The 22,986-nt window shown below is 38.2% G+C and overlaps 1 protein-coding gene across 5 annotated transcripts in view; it reads right to left on the bottom strand.

Moving 5' to 3' along the window:
* CHRM3 (cholinergic receptor muscarinic 3) overlaps positions 1 to 22,986 on the bottom strand; it is a 507,331-nt gene that overhangs the window by 210,433 nt on the left and 273,912 nt on the right. For 3 of the 5 annotated variants that reach the window (XM_053607907.1, XM_053607908.1, XM_053607905.1), the window contains one exon: positions 16,322 to 16,414. The exons of the other annotated variants lie outside the window; for them this stretch is intronic. The gene's annotated coding sequence lies outside the window, so the exon portion shown is untranslated. The remainder of the gene's footprint in view (positions 1 to 16,321; positions 16,415 to 22,986) is intronic. 5 annotated transcript variants of the gene reach the window in all.

The following is a 22,986-nucleotide window of genomic DNA, read 5'->3' as shown; positions in this document are numbered from 1 at the left end:
CAAGATTTCTCTCAAAAGTGAAGCAAAATAATTATACAAGTAGTATCACTGCACCAACAACTCAAAGCAGTAAAATAAACCTTACTAAGTAATAACAATCTACAAAATACTATTTTAATTTGTCAGTACATTGCGTAGTAAAGAAGATACTATACAAAAAACAAGAGGGTAAGATACTAAAGAAATTTCATACACAAAAAATCCAAAAATAAAAGAGAAATATATTTTAATAATCAAGTCCAACTTTACCTGCAACATCAGATCTATGGTGTTTTTTGTTTTTTTTTTTCGGCCGAGGCTGGGTTTGAACCACCACCTCTGGTATACGGGGCCAGCACCCTACTCCTCTGAGCCACAGGCAATGCCCTATGGCTTTTTCTTTTTGTGTGTGTAACATGTCAATGAAAAATATAGAACTCTAAAAGGTGAAAAAACACTAATGAAAATAGAAGTGTAATTTTTAATATAAATTTAATATAAAATGGTATATACTTTTTTTTTACATGGAAAATGCAGCTAAAAATTAGTGTGACAATTACAGGATGCTAAAAGATGACTCAGAAGTTTTTCCTCAACTTTATATTCATATGCTTATTAAAGTGCAAAAGAATGGAACGTTTTAATCCCTTTGATTTTAAACTCAGATTAACAAAGTAAAAATTAAAAAAGTAATTAATCAGGGGGAAAGAAATCTAGTAATCTAAACCAACTAGCAAAAAATTATTAGCCCAGGGCGGTGCCTGTGGCTCAAGGAGTAGGGCACCGGCCCCATATACCAGAGGTGGCAGATTCAAACCCAGCCTCAGCCAAAAAAAAAATTATTAACTCACCCTTCTGCAAGAGTAAATTTGCATTCCATAGCACTTTTTTAACCAAATAATGTCAAAGACTTTTTCTTATTTCTTGGAACGTCAAACCTCATCTTGAAGATTCAGAACTCAGATGGCCCTTTACACAAGGTCACTGTCTTGAAACAAAGACATAATCATATGCCCAGGACGGCTGAGCTCCTCAGAGCCTGTGACAGATGATTTTTGCTGTTTCTTTCTGACTCAAGAAAACCCTCAGATGCTGTGGTAGAAAGTGAGACAGAAGAAGACCTTGTAGTCATTATGTGATTTTATACCTAAAAATAATAATATTTGCAACCCATAAATTGTTAGGTTTATATTGATCTAATTCTTTATGAATAACACACATTTGAGTGATAAAAAAGCTCCTGAGTTAGGGTCTTCAATTGCCAACCACAAGACTTCAATTATTTTTGGTATACTCATCTGTAAATCTTCTCTATGTAATACATTTCAGAATGTTGATTTTTTTTTTGTCTTTAATTCTCTTGAACTGAATAGATATCTAATGGTCTGAAACCAGACTGTTAGACAGCATAAGCTCACTCAGTCTTAATGCACAGTATCTAATATATGAATGATTCCTACGTGCAAAGGGACTAGAAATCATCTTTGTGAAATATGGCTTTCTGTCATTCATACATGTATTCTCAGAGGCTAACCTCTCTTTTATTCATAATGGAAAAATATGGCTCATCAGGTAGGAAATTGATGGCAACCCTTGAAGTTTATCTCCTGATTTCATATCATCAAAGCATTAAACAAATCCAAATTCAGAGGTATTCTTGCCCTTCCCTTGAAGGGCAGCGCCCACATCTCTGCTTCTTTTCCGATGAGAGAGTGTGAGTTTTTCTCATGCCTTTCACATGGCTCTCATCTTGGCGGAACTATACCGAGTCTTCCCACTCAGCACCTCTTTAGAGATAATTATGAGTAAAGGATCCAATTGCTAAGGTTTCTTCTAATTAAATGAACTCATGACTAATAAGATCACAGTCAAAGAACAGACTTTCCTCTGTACGTGTCTGCCTCGGCTGCCATAAAATGCCACTGAATGCCGTAAACAACGGACACTTATTTTTCATAGTCCTGGAGTCTGGGGAGTCCAAGGTTTTACCAGTTTGGTTCCCAGACAGGGCTTTCTTCCTCACTTTCAGAAATCCACCTTCTCATACGGCTTTTCCCTTGGAGAAAGAGACTCCAAACATTATGACCTCCCTTAGTAATTATTACCTCCTAAAAGCCCTGTCTCCAAATACAGTCACCTTGGGGGTTAGGGCTTCCACACAGAAATGGTTGGGGTTTCAAAATTCAGTGCTTAAAGTTCTGAAAAGCCAAAGGACTCTTAAATCCTGTAAACAAAAAGGAGACAGAATGAATCTACTTTGACCTGTGTAGCTAGAATTTTTTAGAGAGCCAAACGCAACAATGATAATACGTTCCTAGAAAGCTACGTGAAGAAAATGGGGGGCGGGGAGGAAGCCGAGTTATACATAAATACACAATGAGGATAGAAACACTGTCCACGATCTGATTTCTTTTCCTAAATATACGTAAGATGGATATTTTTGAAGTACATGAATAAAATTCATAGAGGCTGTTGGAAAAGTTTAAAGGTCAACAGAAGGTCAGAAGGTACAGAAGCCAAAACAAACAGAAATCTCTTCTCCTAAGCCCAATTCTTTGAAAAATCAGATGCCACAATATTCTTTAGTTTCCACTCACGTTACTTCCCCCAGTTTCACTGTCAAGAAACCATGTCCTTCCTCCACTGTAAAACCCTCCTGTGCACAGTCGCTGTCTGCTTCTTCCCTTACAGAAAGAGCAAACAGAGCTATCATCTTCTCTCAAGAGTTTAAAGATCGCTGAATTTCCTGCTGGCAGCCCCTTCAGTTTTCATAACTTTCTCTGTCTTTCTTCTGTTACTCTTCTGTGTGATTATCCTGCAAACTTTCTTCACATTCTCGTTAAGAACCAATATACTCATTAGAAGCTCAATGGTCCTGAGCCTAACAGCAGGATTACCTTGCAGTCCCCTCTATATTTCTAAAAATAGCTGACAAAATTTCAAACGAGTGCCATACAACAGTTCCTTCCTTAACCTCAGCTGCTATTTCTTATTCAAGAGCAGTTCATTTCCCCCCCAAATTTTAACTAACTACAGACCTTTGATTGTTTTTAATATAGAAATCTTCTCTGAGTAGATTTTTAATTCTCAAGTGTTGATTGTTGGACCTCCGTTCTCTTGAATTCCATAGATACTCTGCCCCACAGAAAAGGTTGGGGTTCACATATACAAAATTCTCAGAAGTGGCAGCACCACACAAGACTGATTTCTTCAAAAGACACATGCCCCAAATTATCACCCTGCCCAACTAACCTCCGAACATTAAACTGGAAGACATGACTGTTCTGCTCAAGGCACCTAAAAGCGAGACCAATGTTAGATTCAAGAGAAGGGACCTGGAGCAGATTCCAGGAAAGACATCTCGGGAACTGACATCAGACACTGATGACATTTAAAATCGCTAATTCATTTTGAGATCATTGTGACCCCTGAGGCCTCTTGCCTCAGGGTCCCTGTCAAAACACTGAAATAAATACTCTGATTTTATTACTTCACAATTGATCCTTCCAGACACTTGGTCTTTAGGGGAACTCCTCAAATGGTGTGCTTTTAAGTCCTAGGTCTAAAATAGACATCCTATTTCATACCAAAATATGGAGACAGGCATTTCATTCACTATTTATACACATATCCAAAGTAGAAGACGTTAACATAACTGAAGAAAAGAATGCCCCTGGTTGTTTTGGTTAAAATTTCAAAAAATTTGAAATGTTTGTTTGACATGTAGTGGCTAAAAATTTAAAAATAAACACACTGAAAAAAAAATACACTCTATTGATTTCCACATCAATACCACATAAAATATTTAGAGTTCATTTAAAATTATGACTGACTATTTTCTCTCTGGGAACAATGTTTAAAACTTAAAATGAAGGAATTACTATATGATAAAATCCCCAGGTAGACATGGGGGACACAGCTTAATGTCATTCTAATCTGTCTTCAGATAATTACTTAGTACTTACTCTTTCAAGTTGACATTTTGTTTAAATTAAACTGAATACACAAATTGTATCATCTACGTCTCTTGGCAAAATGATGAAAAGTTCGTAGCCTCTGACCTATACAATATTTTCTTTTTTTTTTTTTTGGTAACAATCAGGAAAGTGTTCTACGGACATGTTGAATGAGGTAAAATTATTTCAGCAAACACAAAAGCATACCCACAATATTTCAAAAAATTACTGTTAAAACCAAACCTTTGGAAGTTCTTCACTTCACTTACCAATGCCTCACTTTTTAAGTGTGAAAGCCAAGTGCTTTCTGGATATCCCAAGTCTGCCTTTCCAGCCAGTCACTGCCCAGCTTCTGCGCTCTGACCTTGGAGGTTTTGTTTCTTGAATGGAACTGTCTCCTGGTTTCTCCAACTCCAGAGTGGATTCCTGCAGCAGCACCCTGGGCTGGGCTTGTGAAAGCTCCCATCCCCGGGGGAGCCTGTTAAACTTTTCTGAGTGATGCCAGTTCTTCAGCTTGCTCGGTCCCGCCTAGAGACCATTAGCGAACCAGAGGATTCTGCATCCTGCTGCCCTCAATTAGGGTCCAAACATCATAATTACTTCAACCTCAAATACATAGCCATTTCTTATTAACCCTTAGGATTCCTATCTGTGTGGAATAGTACATACACACACACACACACACACACACACACACCACGCTTATAGTATTTTGTTACAAGGAGATGAATTAGAAATCAATACAATGTGTATATTTTAAAATTTTCAGCCACTACATGTTATACAAACATTTTGAATTTTTTGAAATATTAACAAAAACAACCAGAGGCATTCTTTTAAATAATGATCTCTTCCCAAGAAGACAAAAAAAATCACTTGATGTGAATTTCCATATAAGGTGTAAGTTTTGAGAAATACAGTCCTGGGTGGGCCCTGTGGCTCAAAGGGGTAGGGCCCCGGTCCCATATACCAGAGGTGGCTGGTTCAAACCCAGCCCTGGCCAAAAACTGCAAAAAAAAAAAAAAAAAAAAGAAATATAGTCCTATTTTTGAGTGATTTTTTCTTAAGATGATAAAGTACTCTTTTTTACATGAAATATGTTCCAATTTGTGTTCCTGTACCCCTCCTTCATTTGGGGGGATTATTTTGCCTCGCTGGGATTAATTTAGAAATTTCAAGTATTGTATCTCAAAAAAACCTGCTTTTAGAGTCAACACTTCATTACCTGAATTTGACTTATATGCCATATAAAACAAAACTAAAAAACTACAAGTCTATGGATTTTCCATTAATTTAGTATCTACCAGCAAACTTGTATATCACTGCAATGAGTTTAAGAAAAAGATTTATTTTTTGAAAGTACTATATAAAAGAAAAAAGCTCAGTGGCTTATCAACAAGAAAAATAGAAGAAAAACTAAGGAAAAAATTAAAGTAACTGCAGAATTGTAGACTCAATGTGGAAAATAAAAATACAGTTAGACATAGAATAAAAACCATTTTGAAGACATGCATTCCTTCCAAAATGTTACTGGCAAAGAATTATTTTTAAAAACAATGCTTGTCCTAAAACTTAATTCTCAGTTGTTCAAGTTCATCCATTTACATTCTCAGTTGTTAAACAAGCATGCGTTGAGTGTCCAGACCAGGGGCAATCATAAATTCCAAGGATAAAAACAAGTGATGTATATGATCCTTGCCCTTGGTTGGGAGATCAACGGATCTCAAGCCAAAAAAAAAAAAACTCCCTCTGCCACCCTAGTGTGTTTGAGCATTCTCCAGAATTTTAATTCCTAAAATCACTAAATTGTCACCATCGTCTTTAAATGCATTACGCCCCAATATTTCTAGAGTGTTCCCTCTGCTTCAGGCCCACCGGGAGCACTCAGACTGGTAGCAGCACTAACGCTCTGTATTTCAAAGCCGGGTGACCTGCACTTAGACGCTGCCCAACCTCTGCAGACATTGCTTTTTCTTTCCTTCCCTCTGTCCATATAGAATTGAACTATTCAGGCTTCTATGGGGTCTACATTAAAATCACCATTCTTTAAACTCTCACCATAAAACCACATCTCCTTACCCCTCATTTCACTGAATCCTTTCAACGTTCTGAAAGGTGGGCCCTATTACCCTCACTGGCAGAATGGGCAAGCAGAGTCTGAGTGGAGAAACATGAATTCATAATTTACATTCTAATCCAGGACCCGAACCAGGGCTGCCTCATGCAAAGTTCATACCAGTAACCACTACACTATCTGCTCACTTTGTGGAAGTATTTTAAACCCTAAGCACATAATAACATGCAATGTCCTTAATCAAAAGGCCCTTTCATATTAGAATCAACTCAGGTGACGATGTCTAGTGGCCTGGAATCAGCTTAGTAATGGATTGCAGGATCAGGGAAAGGTCTACTTTTCGTTCTCTGAAGAATCTCATACTTCTCTCCACAGAGGCTGTACTAGTTTGCAATCCCATCAATAGCGTGTGAGGATCCCCTTCTCTCCCACACCAGTATTGGTTGTTTGGGGACCTTATGATGTGGCCATTCTCATGGGATACTATTCAGCCATTAAAAAAAGATGGAGATTTTGTATGTTTTGTAACAACTTGTATAGATTTGATGAACATTCTCCTAAACGAAGTATCACAAGAATGGAAAACAAGCACCACACGTACTCAATACTTAGAGTCAGCAGATTAACAACTACCTGATTCCGTGAAAAAGAACTCAAGTGAATTCAAGAAGGGAGAGGAGGAGAAGGGTTTGGGTGCATTTCACTTGGCACACTTCCTGGGTAAAGGGTGCAACTACCATCCAGACTTCAACCTTACAAAAGCAAACTCTTTAACATAATCCTAGGACATCCCATACAGTATCTAAAATACTAAAATTGTACTGATAGTTTGAATAAAGCTAAAAAGACATTAAATCTTTGTAGAAAACATGTGTTTAAATCTGTTAGAGAAAAAAACAAAATAGTACTTTTATGTTAATTGGGCACATACAAGTATGTATATACAAAGGGTGTCAAATACATGTATATGCGCGTTTAAGAAAGAGAAGAATTGTATTAAAATAAAATTGTACTACTCAAATCACGCTTCTGTAATTACGAGAGACACAACATACAAGAAAACAAACATTATTGGTCTATATTGAGTATGACAATTTTAGTACAGTTCAATACAACTTAATGTAGTTTTTTTCCTTTCTTAAGATGTGTATACATTTTTTAGCACCCTTTGTGTATGTATGTGTGTGTGTGTGAAAGAGAGATACATTCATTCTGCAAATAGATCTTTCTAGTAAAAGAAAATGTAACCACAACTATCAAAATTCCCATTTTTTTTCCCAAGACTGCTAACTACTTTGGAGCAGACAGTTTGGTGCATTAATGTGAAGCATCCGGAGGGGCACAGCAGTAGCCTCTGATGGTAGTAAAGATACACACTCACGTGTCACTTAGCAGTGGGCATATGAGATGATTTCGTTGTTACAGAACATCATCTCGGTGTACTGTACACACCGAGATGGGACAGCCCTCTGCATGCCGAGGCTACTGGGTAGAGCCTGTTGTTCGCAGGCTACGTACCTAACACCATGTTAGTTACTATACTGAAAACTGTTGGCAACTGAAACTCAATCAAACATCTGAACACAGAGAAGGTCCAATAAAAATGTACAATTATAATCTTACAGGACCACTGTTGTCTATGTGGTCCATTTGTGGTCAACTCTTTCTTTTTTTCTTTGGAGAAGAAATGCCACTAAAAGGAGATGGAGGGGACGCCATGATATTTGACAAGTACTTGCTAAGTAGTAAGTGTTCATGGTAGATGTCCATTTATTCCTCACAACAATCCCAAAACTATCACTGTTATAGTTTGATTTTTACAGATGAGGAAATTGAAGCTCAGAGAAGTTAAATATCTTTCTTCAAATTACAGAGCCACTCAGGTCCTCAGGAGTTCTGCAACTAGTAAAACTGAAAAGTTGCTGCAGAGGAAGACGCGGCCACGGAATACGCAGTGGATTGTGGCTTTCAATGGAACCCAGAGGCCCTGTGGAATCAGAGCAGGCAGGCAGAGAGGACAGAACAAGAAATCCCTGTGAAATAGTGACCAGGGCTAAAGCCAGAGAGGTCTCAAAAGAAGAAGTAACACAGATTTTTTTCCCCCTTTTGAATGCATGTCTTCAGATATCTCTTTTGCTCAGGTGCTAGGGTGTCCTTATCGTAGCCCTTCCCCTCCAGGCTCCGGTGTCACTCTCTCCACACTCCCTATCTCAGATTATTCTCATTCTCTCTCCAAAACCGTCCTTCCTCCTTACTCACATTTGCGTTCTTTCCTCTGTTACCAATATCATCCTCAAGGTGATCGCTGAGTCATCTTGATCTGGGTAATTCTTTGGGGGGCTGTCCTATGTGTGGCAGGCAGTCCCTATCATTCCTGGCCTCTGCCCACCAGATATCAGGAGTCTGTTCATCCCAACTGTGACAACCAGCTGTGGCCCCAGACATTGCCCAGTATCACCTGGTAGGCAAAATCACTCCTGCTGGGAAAGCACTGATTTAGAAGGTGAGGGTTTTGCATCTTTCCTGGTGGTCATGGCTTATCCTTAGAAAGTAGATGGGGAATTTCTCATAGTTTTCTGTAATTCACTTTGTGATGTTCCCACTTTCCTCACAGGGCTGCTATGAAGATTAAACAAGGAAGTCTGAAGTAATGGGACATGTTGGAGGCCTCAACACAGGGACTGGATCACAGCATGGCCTGTAAATATCAATTGGTCCAGCAGATTAGAGGGGAAACTCAGTTTAGTCAATTGCTTTGTGTCCAACAAATAATCAGTGTAGTTTAAAATGGTCCTTATTACTTGACACTTGTCTTGGAAGAACAGCTTTCAGCACCACCATGACGACATTTTGTTTTCAGCTTTTAGATTGACTCTCAAATTTCTTTATCTTTATTTCTAAGCAAGGAATAAATGTATTGAGCCACTTGTTAAGTGCTCAGGAATATGCTCAAGGGCACAGGTAACTAGTGAAAGAAGAATACACATTGGCGATGATTGGCACTCATTACTCGGTGGTATTTGCCACCATTGTTTTAACACTGTGTAGGTTATATGGTATAGTATTAACATAGAATTCTTAATATTAGTCATTTACCAAAAGAAGAGGGCTGTTTTGTTGATAATTCATCATTCCTAATAAATCTCTCTCTATTGGTTTTTCCATATTAAAAATAGTCTTTTCAGGAAACAACCTAAATGCCCAAACAACTCAGCAGTGAATTAACAAGCTGTGTTATATGTATACCGTGGAATTCTATTCAGCCATAAAAAGATGGCAATTCATATCTTTTGTATTAACCTGGAGCTGAACCATTCTTCTTAGTAAAGTATCACAAGAATTGAAAGGAAACTATCAAATTTATTCAATATTGATATGAAGCCAGAAGATAATCTAATACATAAGAGAAAAACTTAATTCAAGGTGGAGGGGAGGAAGAAGGAATGAGAGAGGAGTGTGTAGGAGACGGGGGATGGGCGTGCTCCCCACCTAATGGGCACAATGTAAGGTATATGGCACACCTTTTGGGTGCAGGACCCTACAAGAGGCATTCTACCTAACAAATGCAAACATTGCAACCTAATTGTTTGTATCCTCAAATTACTCTGCAATTACAATAAAATAAGAAAGAAGACACTTAAAAACAAAAAACAGAAAAAAAGTTCTTTCCATCTTTTCAGACCTGACTCATGCCTAGGAACTCCAAACCCTTTTACTTTATAGAATGTTGATTGCATAACAGGTGATTCTCTTTTTCTCCTTTTTTAAAATAACCAAACTATGTGTCCTGGTTTTATGAGGATTCATTATAATAATTTTCACATTGCAATGAATTTAATAAAAGATTTAACATGGGGTAGACATCAACAATTGAACAATGATATAAAGTTTGTGCCATTAATAAAAGTTGCTATTTAGGGAAGTACTTAGCAGTTTACTTCTTTTTGTTGAATGGTCTCAATAAAAGAGAATAGAAAAACTTGTTAATTTTTTTAAAGCTTAAAGAGTAGCACATTTTAAAACATACAGTAGAAACCATTAAATAAATGAAAACAGTAGGAGGCAAACACACAGTTTTATGCAAATGAAATAAACTGCAGAATTTGAAACAAAAACACCATCCCCACTTTTATGAGAATCTATAGAGCAGTTTGGAAACCATACCTTCAATTTGATTCTATGACAAGTCCTTCGAAATCTAATGTTGACAGTGGTAAAGAACAGAAGACAAAAATCAAGTCTTCTAAACCCCATGATGTTAAAAGGACAGTTGAATTCAATACATATAATCTTGACTTCTGTGTCTTTAAAACATGATGACATAAATATTTCTAATTGTATATAAAATCAGCACATCGTACCCCATAAAGGCATCAATGTATACATGAAAAAAAAAAAAGCAAAATATGTTTCAGGACAGGCTTATTTCATCTTTATTAATGTCATCCTCGAATTATGAGTCCAATGGTCCTATAATACAATAAGCCTTCTTTACCCCTCCATATTCCTATCAGATATATAATTTCCCATTATTACAAAATTGATATTTTAATATTAAGCAAAGCTATTCTTTCCCTGATGAATTTTTTCCAGATAACAAAATGGTTAAATTTGGCTTTAGCTGGAAGAAACTTTAAGAATCAGATCCAAAGATCAACAGTAAAAATTTTTGGTCTCTAAGGTCTGCCTAAACATGATTTATGTTTATTTACTCCTTGATTTCCCAGTTTATTTATATTTATCCTGTTCTAATTTTCTGTATCATTTATAATCATTTTTAATAACCCACCTAAAATCTCTTTTATTTTGGTAAAAAAAAAAAAGAAAAGCACACGAGTACATAAATAAAAATAGTAAATAATAGAAAATGAAAATATTTAGGAAAAATTTAACAAAATAGGTCTGGCGTGGTCACACCTATAATCCTAGCTCTCTGGGAGGCTGAGGCAGGTGGGTCGCTTGAGCTCAGGAGTTTGAGACCAGCCTGTGCAAGAGGGACACCATATCTCTATTAAAAATAGAAAAACTCATTGGGCATTATGCCAGGCCCTAGTAGTCCCAGCTACTTGGGACGGTAAGGCGAAAGGATTGCTCAACCCCAAGAGTTTGAGCTTGCTGTGAGCTATGACACTATGGTACTCTACCCAGGATGACAAAGTGAGACTCTGTCAAAAATAAATAAATAAATAAACAAAAGTAGGTAAATACTGATATAGTCAAGTTAAATATAGAAGAAGTTCCTGAATTTAGAATACTTGTAATCAAAGCCATAATTAATTAATTATTAATATTCTGGCAATGAAAACTGTCTGAAAAATCCCCCTCCCTTATGAGAATAAGATTTAGGAAACCTAAATAGTATAGGAACTACTTATTCTCTGAGGCATAGCATAGTGTGATACTAAGAAATGTAATTTAATTTCAAAGTGAAATAACACAACTTCTCAGAAAAATAATTTTATGTATGAATAGCTTATATCACTGTTGATAAGACCATTCCATCCCTCTGGCCCATCTCTTTTTTTTCTAAAATGTAAAAAAGAACACAAAATAAAGCATGCCATCTTTAACTGGGTTTGAGTTTTACCATAAAAAGTCAGAGATTTAATAGAAAAATAGACAAGAGGCATGAGAATGATTCAAACACTTGGTACAGACTTTTCTTAGGTAACCTTGCTGGACAACATTAGAACTATTTAATTGTTCACAAGTGTACCTCTTTCAAGTCTAGTGTTTATAGCAATGCTGTTGCATTTTACCTCTCAATGTTTGTTTATATGACTTTAGTAAAGTTGTTAAAGGTAAGAGTCTTATTCCTTCATAGGCAGAAAGGGGGGAAAAAAGCCTTCAAAGATAGAAATGTTGGTGAAGAAGAGAGACAGTAGGTAGCCATGTCTTAATAAAAACAAGATGAACTGCTAATAAAAATATTAGCTTTTTTGGTCTTTTGATTTTGTATAAATCTTTCAAAAACGATGCCTATCTTCTGCTTCAACAGAGCAAACCCGATGTAGTTCCTAATCTGATGAATTACCATTTTTATTGCTCATGACTTTGTGTATCTAGTTCAGTGGTTAAGTCAGCTCCTAGCTTTGGTATAATTTCATCTGCTTGTATTTAAAATAGAAATGCATTTGAATTATTCTCACACTCATGCTCCAAATACTTACTGGGGTCTAACATGGTTAAGTATGAAGGATGTTGGAAGAATACATCTTTCCTTCCAAAATAATCATTCTCAAAGCTCAATCCAATGGTCAACTGGTACAGTTAGGTAGGAGAGAGAAACAAATTCTGGAGCTCTGTTACCCAGTAGGGTGACTACAATTAACAATATTGTGTATTTCAAAATAGAGGAAAGGATTTTGAATATTCTCACTACTAAAAATGATAAATGCAGGATATGATGGGTATGGTAAATATCTGATTTGATTTTTACACAATGTATACATGTATTAAAATATCACACTTCATCTCATAAATGTGCATGATTATGTATCAATTCAAAACCAAAACAAAAGTCAAGAAAAGATGCTGGAAAAATGACAAGAAAGTTTGTTTTGATAAAATAATAAATAGTCATTAACAAACATGTATATATTTCAACCGTTTGATGTATTAATATAAAATAATACAAATCTTCGTAATCAAATCAATATTACCAAGTGTCCATATTGCGTTTTCTCTTTAATAAAGAGAGAATAACATTTATATTTTACATTAGTTTGGTCAATGAATTCTCGCCAATTTTATGTCAGTCTTAGGGAATCTCTTTGATTAAAGATGAAACAAGCAGTAGAAAACTCAAGGTTAAAATAAGATGCTACTAATTTCACAATCCCCCTTCAAAAACAGCTCTTCCATGTGGTGGCAATATTATGGTTTTTACAAAGATTTTAATCTTTCTTTATCCTAAACCCAGGCACTCAGAGATATAAGGAAGTGGGGGGGGGGGGAAATGGTTTTACATTATTTGAAGAGCTTTGCCTATTCTAATGTATAACTTTAACAGGTAAAGGACATCTCTGCTGAAATCCTTTCAAAGAAATTCCTAAAATGGCATGAAGAAGGTTCTGTGACCTTGTTACAGCTCTATTCACCACAGAGAAGAATTGTACACAAGGCTAGTCTCTCTTCATCCCCAAGGACACACAAAGCGTCGCAGTAATGAGCACTGTTTTGTAATGTGTCTCTGGGGGTCCTCAGCGTGTGTGTGTGTGTGTGTGTGTGCCCCATCTTTATCCAACAATGAATATTTAAGAGAAAGCTCAAAGGTCAGCTGCTTTCTCAAATTCAGGATCGCTTTGCACATCTATATTATATATCCTCAATGAATCCCCAACAATAAAAAAGAAAGAAGAAGAAGAAAATATATAAATAAATAAATATCTACTAAAAAAAAAAAAAATTAGGCCTCCCAAACACATTTTAGCTTTGCTGATGAAAATAATTCCAGGTAAAGAAGGTAGTTATGTCTCACACATTAATTTAATAGCAATTTATCCTATCTTGATTGGTTTCAATTACCTGAAGGTCATAGGCACATTTTTGTCAACAATTTTAAGCATAAGATCTTGAACTTTTTCTATAGTGTAAACTGTGAAACACTGATGATTTTATATTGGAGACAAAAATGGACACTTTTATTTTATGAAATAAAATTGATTGCATCATGCACTGGGGTACTGATGTGGACCCAAGTTTCCACTCAGCTTCCGTGTGGTTTGAATGTATTAATTTCTTTTAAAATCTTGATTCAATATACATCCAAGTGTCCAAAGTAAACTTTCTTGTGACATCCCATCTTCTTTCCTTCCAATGGCCAATGGGAAAATCTACCATATTGACGTGGTAAAGAGTCTAAATGAAAGATTTTGGTGACTAAAACAATGGTTTCTTCTAAGTAATTACTCACGAGGAGAAAAAAAAAAACTCTTCTGCAATTCAAATAAATAATTGGATTTACATTATTCATTTGGAAAAGGAAGGTCATCTGCATGTCTGAGCAATAGGAGAAAAGACCCCAGAATGTCCCTAAAAGAGGAACTGTCAATAAATTTTGGTAGCCTGACAAATATAACAGCGTTTTGCTCCTGAAATAAAGTGTGATGTGGCCTCTGATTGGGTGATTGGGTGGCAATTTGTAGGAGAGGTCAGTGACACTTCTGGCTCATGGGTCACAAACTGGAGGAGCAGATCTAACAAAAAGTATTGTCAGATTAGGCAACGGGACAGATGTGAGAACGGGAGCAAAATGCCTTGTTATCTTCAGCTGCACTTTGATACCCTTCCTTCCATTTGTGACTGAAATTGAACGCCTTAATGTCTCCATCCTTCACAAACCCTGAACCTAGATTCTTCATTCAACCAATGTATAAATGATCACCTTCAATTATTGTTATCATTGCCATTATTATTGAAGAGGTATTTTCTATAAAGACAATTACTCTGGCTGTTGGGTGGACAGAAGCAAGAAGATGTGAGTATCCCAGTAGGCTTCTGAGAGGAAGAAGCAATGACTGTGACTTGGACTAGGGTGACATTTTGACATATAGAGACTTGAAGATGAGAGCAGTGGCTGCACAATAGAATGGCTGGAGGAACTTGGGAAATACTCTGATAGGTGAGCTCCACCCCCAGGAGTTGACTTAACTTTCTGGGCAGAAGCCTGAGCACCAGCTATGTTTCCACAGTGAGGGTTGAGACCCGGAGGACTCGACGGGTTAGATGTGGAGATACTAAGAAGATGGAAGCACCTGGTATAGCAACTACATTTCCAGCCACTTAAAGACAAAAGGAAGACCAAGAACTCCGATTTAGGCAATTCTCCCTAGTTTTTGATTCCGCAATTTTTAAAACAACATATATATGCATTTTTAGACCCAAATAACTATGAAATTAACAAACTAAGATGAATCTGACATGCATGTAGGTGATTCGTTGCAACTTCAGCCTTAAATCAGAGGGGATAACTCTGATTATGGATTCTGGACTTTTACGGAAATGTAGGAGTGAAAACTCTTTGAAGACCCTTAGAAACTCATCTATTAGTTGGCTGACATCTCACTAAGAATAAAGGTGACTTGATGCATTTGGAGCCCTGCAAATTTGGTTAATTTATTTACTCTCCCTCCCTCTTTCCTTCCTTCTGTCCCCCTTCCTTCCACTTCCTCCCTTTCAGACTTAAACAACACTCTTCCTAGAGAATTACAAAAACTTTTCCAAGGTCATTTAAAGTAGTAGAACTAGCTCTTGAACTCACACCTGATCACTTCCCAACCTGTGCTACATCTCAGGTTTCAGCAGATTTGGGGGTTTTGTTGGCTGATGGAAGGGGTGACATGGGAGTCTTTATATATACTTTTCCTTTTGAAAATACAACGTATATACATGAGACACTTTTCTAAATATGTGCCAACATTTCAAGAAGTCTACTATATTTCTAATATTTTTAAAATAATGGAAGGAAGTGATCTTGTAGTGAAGTATTCCTTAGTCACACCAACCCATATGTACAAACGCACACACTATGTAACTGGCATAGTGACATGTTTACATCTATATCTCTATCTGTCATCTGTTTATTTCACATATTCACACGGTGCTTACCAAGTAAATCTGAATTAGATAGACTCAGGAGCTAAACGCCTGATATATTTACATACTATGAGAATATAATTTCAGAATAGTTGTTTAAAGAGGATTCATTAAACAGTAATATTGTCAAGTACTGTATTTTTTGTTTTCATTTAATATTTATGTTTTTGTACATCAAGGGAATACTGGTGACAAAAATCTTAACGATCAATCATTCATTCCTGTGTGTAGTCATTTAATCTGTAATTTATTACTAACTTTTCTCTAAGTCTGAAGTAATTCTGGGGTAGGGAGATAAAAAAGTTGATATTTTTTCTGCTAGAATTTTGAACTATAAATGATGCTACATTTATAGAAATACCAGAGTACAAGTTGTATTTCATATATATAAATTCTATTGAATAATAAATAAATCATATTTTCAGAATTATATGAGCATAGAATTTCCTCTCTCTCTTAAAATATCGGTATTCTGAATGTGAGTTTACTACACAACAAAACAACAACAAAAAAAAAGAAGTGGTCTTCAAGAGTCGCAGTTGTAAAAATATAAACACGTATTTTTTGGCAGAAAAGACAAAGGTCATCCCTGACACATGAGTTTAACTCTTCGAACAGATTCTACCTTTGGTAATCAGCAGGAATAAGACACACATGCATAGTTATGATTCAAAATCAAAGTTATGATTCAATATTGGTTAGAGGGTCTGCATACCTATTCCAGGCAGGATCATCAGAGTATCAAAGACTACACTGCTGGCCAAGCTTTCCTTGCAGAGAGCGGGCAGGTGCTGTGCTACCACAAAAGCTGAAAAATAAAAAAAAATATTAAAAAAAGTAAGGACAGAGTAAATAAATATAAACCAAGATAAAATAATAAGTGGAATGTTTGGATCACTAAACTGTGAGATGGAATATTAATTAAATGACAGATTTCAAAAATGGAGATTCACCCCAACATTCTCCATCTATACTTTGTTAAGAAGTCCTTTTATTCTACAACATCTGTTAACATCCCACTGAATAAGCGATCCACAGCAGTTTCTGGGGAGGGGATGCATTTGTGGGACATCCCTTTCCACACTAATGTCACACCTTGGGGTCTCTGTTATATGGTCTCATGTTCTCAGTTTGAAACTGCCAATAGTTGAAAGTATTTTATAATTTTCCCCCCACATATGTATATCTAATGTATATAAATCTGTCTTACATATATAAAGCTGTCATGGTTTAAATGTTTGTCTCCTTGAAACTGCACATTGAAATTTAATTGTCGTTGTAAGAGTAGCAGGAGGTGGAACCTTTCAGAGGTGATTAGGCCGTGAAGGCTCTGCCCTCATGGAGGAGTTTCTTCCACTTCTCCCCCCTCTCCCTCTGGCCTTCCTTTGCCATTCCACCTTCCTCCACCTAATAACACAGGTTTCTTCTGTCATGTGGTGATTTAGCAAGAAGGCCATACACCCTGATCTTGGACTTCACAGCCCCTGTAACTGTGGGCCAATACATTTCTGCTCATTATAAACAACCCAGTCTCTGTTATTGTGTTACAGCCATACAAAAGTTAAGTGTGAGTTCCTCCCCCAAGTTTCATATCACATAATTTAAGAATCATTTATCTCAGCAATTCAACTCATTAGTTCATAGCAATTAAGTATTTGGCAAGCATTCATCATTTTGATCAATATTTACTGAGCTAATAATATGAAGCAGGTATGTGGTTTAAAAAAATAAATAGGCTTGGTTCCTGCCCTCCAAAAGCCAACTTTGGTCAAGTGAGAGACGCCAAGTTGGAGGCAGATCACCCCAGTACAGGGTGTGGAGAGTTTAATAGCTGCCAGTGCAAGGAAGAGACGGGGTAAGAAGGTGGAATCACAAAGCAGAGGGCCGGTAGTTAAGTCTTCAATGCTGCGTAGGAGAGTAAAAGACAGACCAGGCCCACGGGGTGAGGAGGAAGGAGAAAGATAACTCAGATAGCATGCTCCAATCCAAGAAGCTGAGGAAGAATCGTATGTTCTGAAAACTGCCCTAGGGGGGACTCACCAAAAGGTAAAGGAAATTGAATGTCCACCATGAAATGGCAGAATATCCTGTTATAGATTTAAACGACTGGAAATCAACCTTGCATGACAAAGAGAAGCACAAATCCCAAGGATGTCACACAATTTGAAATGCATTCCAAAATCCTGTCTTATTTTGGCTTCACAATCTTTCTGCCAGGTAGGACAGTGCAACCTTATGGCTACCATGTACTAGAGCAGTGGTTCTCAACCTTCCTAATGCCACGGCCCTTTAATACGGTTCCTGTGGGTCGCCACCCCCAGGTTGAGAATCACTGTATTAGGGGAAACGGAAGTTCAGAAACTTGCCCAAGACCACAGAGTGATTTGTGCAGCCTGGGACAGACTAGAAGCTAAAGGCGGAAGCCAGTCCTTCTGCCTCAAGGAGAGCTATGCTGCCAGGATTCTTGAGTACATGTGGCACTTGAGGAACGTGGTGTGGGCAGTCCCTCTCCTATGTCACGACAGCAAGGGCTTTGCTGCTGTGTGCTGCAGAGTAGGCTCTAGGCACTGTTTCCACTCTCATCAAGTTGTTTCCAATTTGATAAATGGAAGCATGGGGTACAAAATAAAGATCATGATGAGGTTCAAATTATTTCATCTTTTGAGTTTTAATAATAGACCTTTGTGTTGCCTTCTGGCAGACAAGTCTGGCTACTGTGTCCTGTCCAGAAACTATAGAAACGCCAGTCAATCTGCCTGAATCTAGCTCCTTCATCTTTTAGTAACTTTACTAGTGCAGTGTGGAGGCAAGAGGCTTGTCAACAGGTAAGTCAGACCTCCCTGACTATCAGATAGAGAAGGAGGTAAGTACTCATTTGTTATGTACAAATGGGGAGAGTGGGTTTGGACACAGGGGAAGCAGATTGCTATGACACATCAAAAGAAGCTTCACATAAGAAAAAAAAAATTGAAAGGAGCCCTTGAAATTCTCTAGAGGATGTAAAATACAATTGCTAACACCAGAAAGATTGCAGAGGACTTTCTCCTTTTGTTCTTCCCTCTCTCCCTTGTTTTCTTTTAAACTCCTGATGTGGAACTCTTTAGAATACTTTCTACTCAGTTCATTTTCTTGTCATGCAGGTGAGAGACTAGGAAATCTTTTGGAAGCCTCCAAATTGCCTTGTCCTTATGAAAGAGGATAGAGATTGCTATTTTCAATGTTTGTCCAACCGAGAAAACTGTTTACTTGTTACGGGTTTTCCAATATCCTGTAATGTATTAGAAATTATTTGGCTTTAAAGAAGAGTGATTGCTTGAAAAGGCAGTTCCTATTACAAATTCTCTCAAGATAGAAAGCAATTTCCAAGCAACCATGAACAATAATGCTTAGAAAAAGGATGCCAGGTATGAGACCAAGTCTGAAGGGTGGCTGCATTCCAATATGGAGCTTCCAGCAATGACCTTGTCTTGCAATTATTAAACTACCCCTTAGCACAAGAAGGAAGTTTGTTGTTATCAGGTAGAAGGATAGAAGGTTAAGTAAGGGATTATCTGAAACCAAATCAAAGCAGGCAAAACAGACTGCGTGAACACTTGAGGAAATGCATGAGGTCAGCAGATCTGATCTTAGTGGTCCACAATCTATTAGTAACTCAGCACTTGCCACAGAGAGATCAGGTCTCTATAGAACATTGGCAACTGGCTCTTATGGATATAAATTGTGAGAAACCAGGGTCTAGAAAACTCTGTAATGAAAGAACCTGAAGAAATCAGGAGTTGGAGGGTTGGCAGATGAAACTATAGAGAAGCAGAGACACAGGGGAGAAATAATAGTTTCTTATTACTTGTCTACAGACAAAACAGACATTAATTAATTCACCAAATACACCATTATTACAAATTCACCAATGAAGAAACTATATTTTTCCCCCAGAGGCTAATCCACACAGTAAGAAATGGCTCAAGTTGAGATGGGAACCTATGCTTGTCTGATATGTAAGTGATTCTCTAACTGAACCACACTAATTCACAAGCACTAAGCAAGATCAATTTTCTTTATCTCGTTAACAATCAAAGAAATACAAATCAAAACAAACACAGTGGGGGCGGTGCCTGTGGCTCAATGGGGTAGGGCGCCTGTCCCATATGCCAGAGGTGGTGGGTTCAAGCCCAGCCCTGGCCAAAAACCACAAAAAAAACACAGTGGCTCAGCATCCATGCTCTGTGGTTAGGACCACATACATGGAGGCTGGTGGTTCAAACCTGGCCTGGGACTGCTAAAAAATAACGATAACTGCAACAAAAAAAAATAGCCAGGCATTGTGGCAGGCACCTGTAGTCCCAGCTACTTGGGAGGCTAAAGCAAAAGAATCGCTTAAGCCCAAGAGTTTGAGGTTGCTATGAGTTGTGATGCCACAACACTCTCCTAAGAGTGACATAGTGAGACTCTGTCTCAAAAGAAAAAAAAAAAAAAGGCATGGGTTGCATTAACTATAATTATAAAAAATAAAATACAAATAAAGATGAGACTATTGGGAAAAGAAGTAATAAATTCACCTTTCTGGTGGTATCATAGATGTGCCCAACCCCTTGAATAACCACCTGTATTAAGAGGTCTTAAATATACCAATGTCTGTGGATTCCAATTCAAAATTGGAACATGACAAATTTAAAAACAATGGTCATCACAGCATTACATAAATACATTAAGGTCTGTGGATCTGGTGATCGCACTCACAAATTATCCCAAGGAAATAATTCAAAATTGGAAAATAGTAAATTTAAAAATAATGGTCATCACAGAATTACAGAAGAGTATCCTTTATCCAAAATGCTCAAATTAGAAGTAGTTCAGATTTCAGAATTTTTTAGAGTTTGGGATACTGCATATTTGTACTGAGCTACAGACTTCTTCCGCTCCTTCCATCTCTGCTTTCAGTGTTAGCCCATGTCCCCAGGCGGTGTCCTCTCTCTGTGGGAAGCCATTCGGTCTTTGACAGAGTAAGAAGAAGGAACATTTGAAAAAACAGAAGCTAAGTTTGGTTGCTTGCTTCTGTCTCATGCAGGAACGAGGGTGAGCCAGCAAGTGTCCCTCGCCCTCTCACACTGCCCTGTCCACACGTCTGCAGTCTGATTCTCATGCAGGAACGAGGGTGAGCCAGCAAGTGTCCTTCACCCGCTCACACTGCCCTGTCCACACGTCTGCAGTCTGATTCTCATGCAGGAACGAGGGTGAGCCAGCAAGTGTCCCTCGCCCTCTCACACTGCCCTGTCCACACGTCTGCAGTCTGATTCTCATGCAGGAACGAGGGTGAGCCAGCAAGTGTCCCTCGCCCTCTCACACTGCCCTGTCCACACGTCTGCAGTCTGATTCTCATGCAGGAACGAGGGTGAGCCAGCAAGTGTCCCTCGCCCTCTCACACTGCCCTGTCCACACGTCTGCAGTCTGATTCTCATGCAGGAACGAGGGTGAGCCAGCAAGTGTCCCTCGCCCTCTCACACTGCCCTGTCCACACGTCTGCAGTCTGATTCTCATGCAGGAACGAGGGTGAGCCAGCAAGTGTCCCTCGCCCGCTCACACTGCCCTGTCCACACGTCTGCAGTCTGATTCTCATGCACGGTTTTAGGCAGTAAACTCCCAGCATCCTCTGCTGCAAAATGTCTCCCATCTTTAGACATGAGATGGAGATGAGAAAGAAAGGAACTCCCTAAATTTATAAATCTTACAAATCATTAGAAATTCACAAACCCTTACCCCTTTCCCTGAATTATGTTTATACATTCCTGTACAAAAAAGAAACACAAAATTAAACGTAATTTAGGCACTCTTCAGTTTCTTTTGGATACAGTACCATTTCTGTCACACTTCCTCTTCAGCTCCTTCCTTTAAGTGTGTGCATGTGTGTGCCTGCCCATGGTTGAGGTTTAAGGGAACTCAGGAACAGATGAGACAGTCTGTCTCCAGATTGTGAGTATCTTCTCTGAGCTGTGGCACCGGGCTCCTGAGACATCTGGGTGCCCCTACCCCTGCTGACATTTGTAGCGAGGTTCACCACTTGCATGCATACCATCTGCGTTTTCTTACCATCTGCGTTTTCTTGCCCTGTTGAGGTTAAGTGGGTATCTCCTCAACTCTGCCTCATCTTGCCTCCTTCTGCCTATGAGGCCTTTCTCAAGGTCTGGCTGTGATGCACAGTCAGCCCTGGATTGTAGCCTCCTTCCTTCACCCATGTGATGGCATCCTATCTGGGCTGCCAAGTCCTGCAGTTATCCAGGGTCCTATCTGTGCCAAGATGGAACTTACATTCCAGGGCTTCCCTCTGACTGACCAGGCTGAATTCCCAAGTTCACTACAATGTTGATAGAGGGGAACATAGGAAACAGCTCCCTGTCTCGGTATGTACATCACTTTCACTAATGCCCCTCTCCACTCTCTGGGATAAACTGCAGGTAGGAAAGCTGGAAGGCACCATGTAGACTATTTCATCTTGTCCTTTCCACTGTCATTCTTGTTTTGCAGAATTCCCCAAACTGAGCAGGGGGACATGTTTTTCATTTTCTGTCTTAGTGTCATATTTTCTTAGTTTCTTCAGTGAACCTAAATGCAATAAGAGTCTTCTTCCATACACCATGACTTGAATTTTCTGAGGTTGGCCCCTGATTTAAAAAAAAAAAAATCTGGAAAATTCTTTCCCTAAAACTAACTTACATTTCCAATTTGAGCCATGACAGAGTAACAGGATGAAATGTGATTTACTTCTTTCCCATCTCCTCCAAAAACAAATCACGCACAAAAACTCTAGAAAACTGTATAAAATATATAAAATAACTGTTTTCAAGGATAACACTGGGATAAGTGAGCAAAGAGAAACCTACAGGTGGGCTTTTGTTTTGAAAAAATTTCTGGATGGTCAGCAGAGGAAGAACCAAGCTAAGCTCAGTTGCCCCACTGAGTTGAAGAAATAGTGATCAGGGTTTGAGGTGTCGAGTTACCCTATAAGAAACCTGCTCCACAAAACTAGTTATTAGGGAAAGACCACCGTAAGATACTATCACATACCTGTGAATATGGCTAAAATGAAAACAACTGGCTATACTTACGATGTCACGGATGTGAAGCAACTAGAACTCTTGCACAGTGTTGGTTGGAATATAAAATAACACAACAACTTGGGAAAACCACACGGCAGATGTTTATCATACAAACATACACGTCCTAGACAGGTGAGCACTTGTATCCTTAGGCATTTACAAGCATTTTAACAGAGGTTAAAAATGTATGTCTGCGGAGAAACTTGTACAGGCATGTTGTTCATTACCTCTTTATTCATAATCACCCCAAACTGGAGGAAAAAATCCAATCGTTCAGCAGAGAGAATGG

This window comes from Nycticebus coucang, chromosome 10, assembly GCF_027406575.1.
Source record: "Nycticebus coucang isolate mNycCou1 chromosome 10, mNycCou1.pri, whole genome shotgun sequence".
NCBI classification, from domain to species: Eukaryota; Metazoa; Chordata; class Mammalia; order Primates; family Lorisidae; genus Nycticebus; species Nycticebus coucang.
The sequence above is the reverse complement of the archived record's forward strand: the minus strand, read 5'-3'. Positions and strand labels throughout refer to the sequence as shown.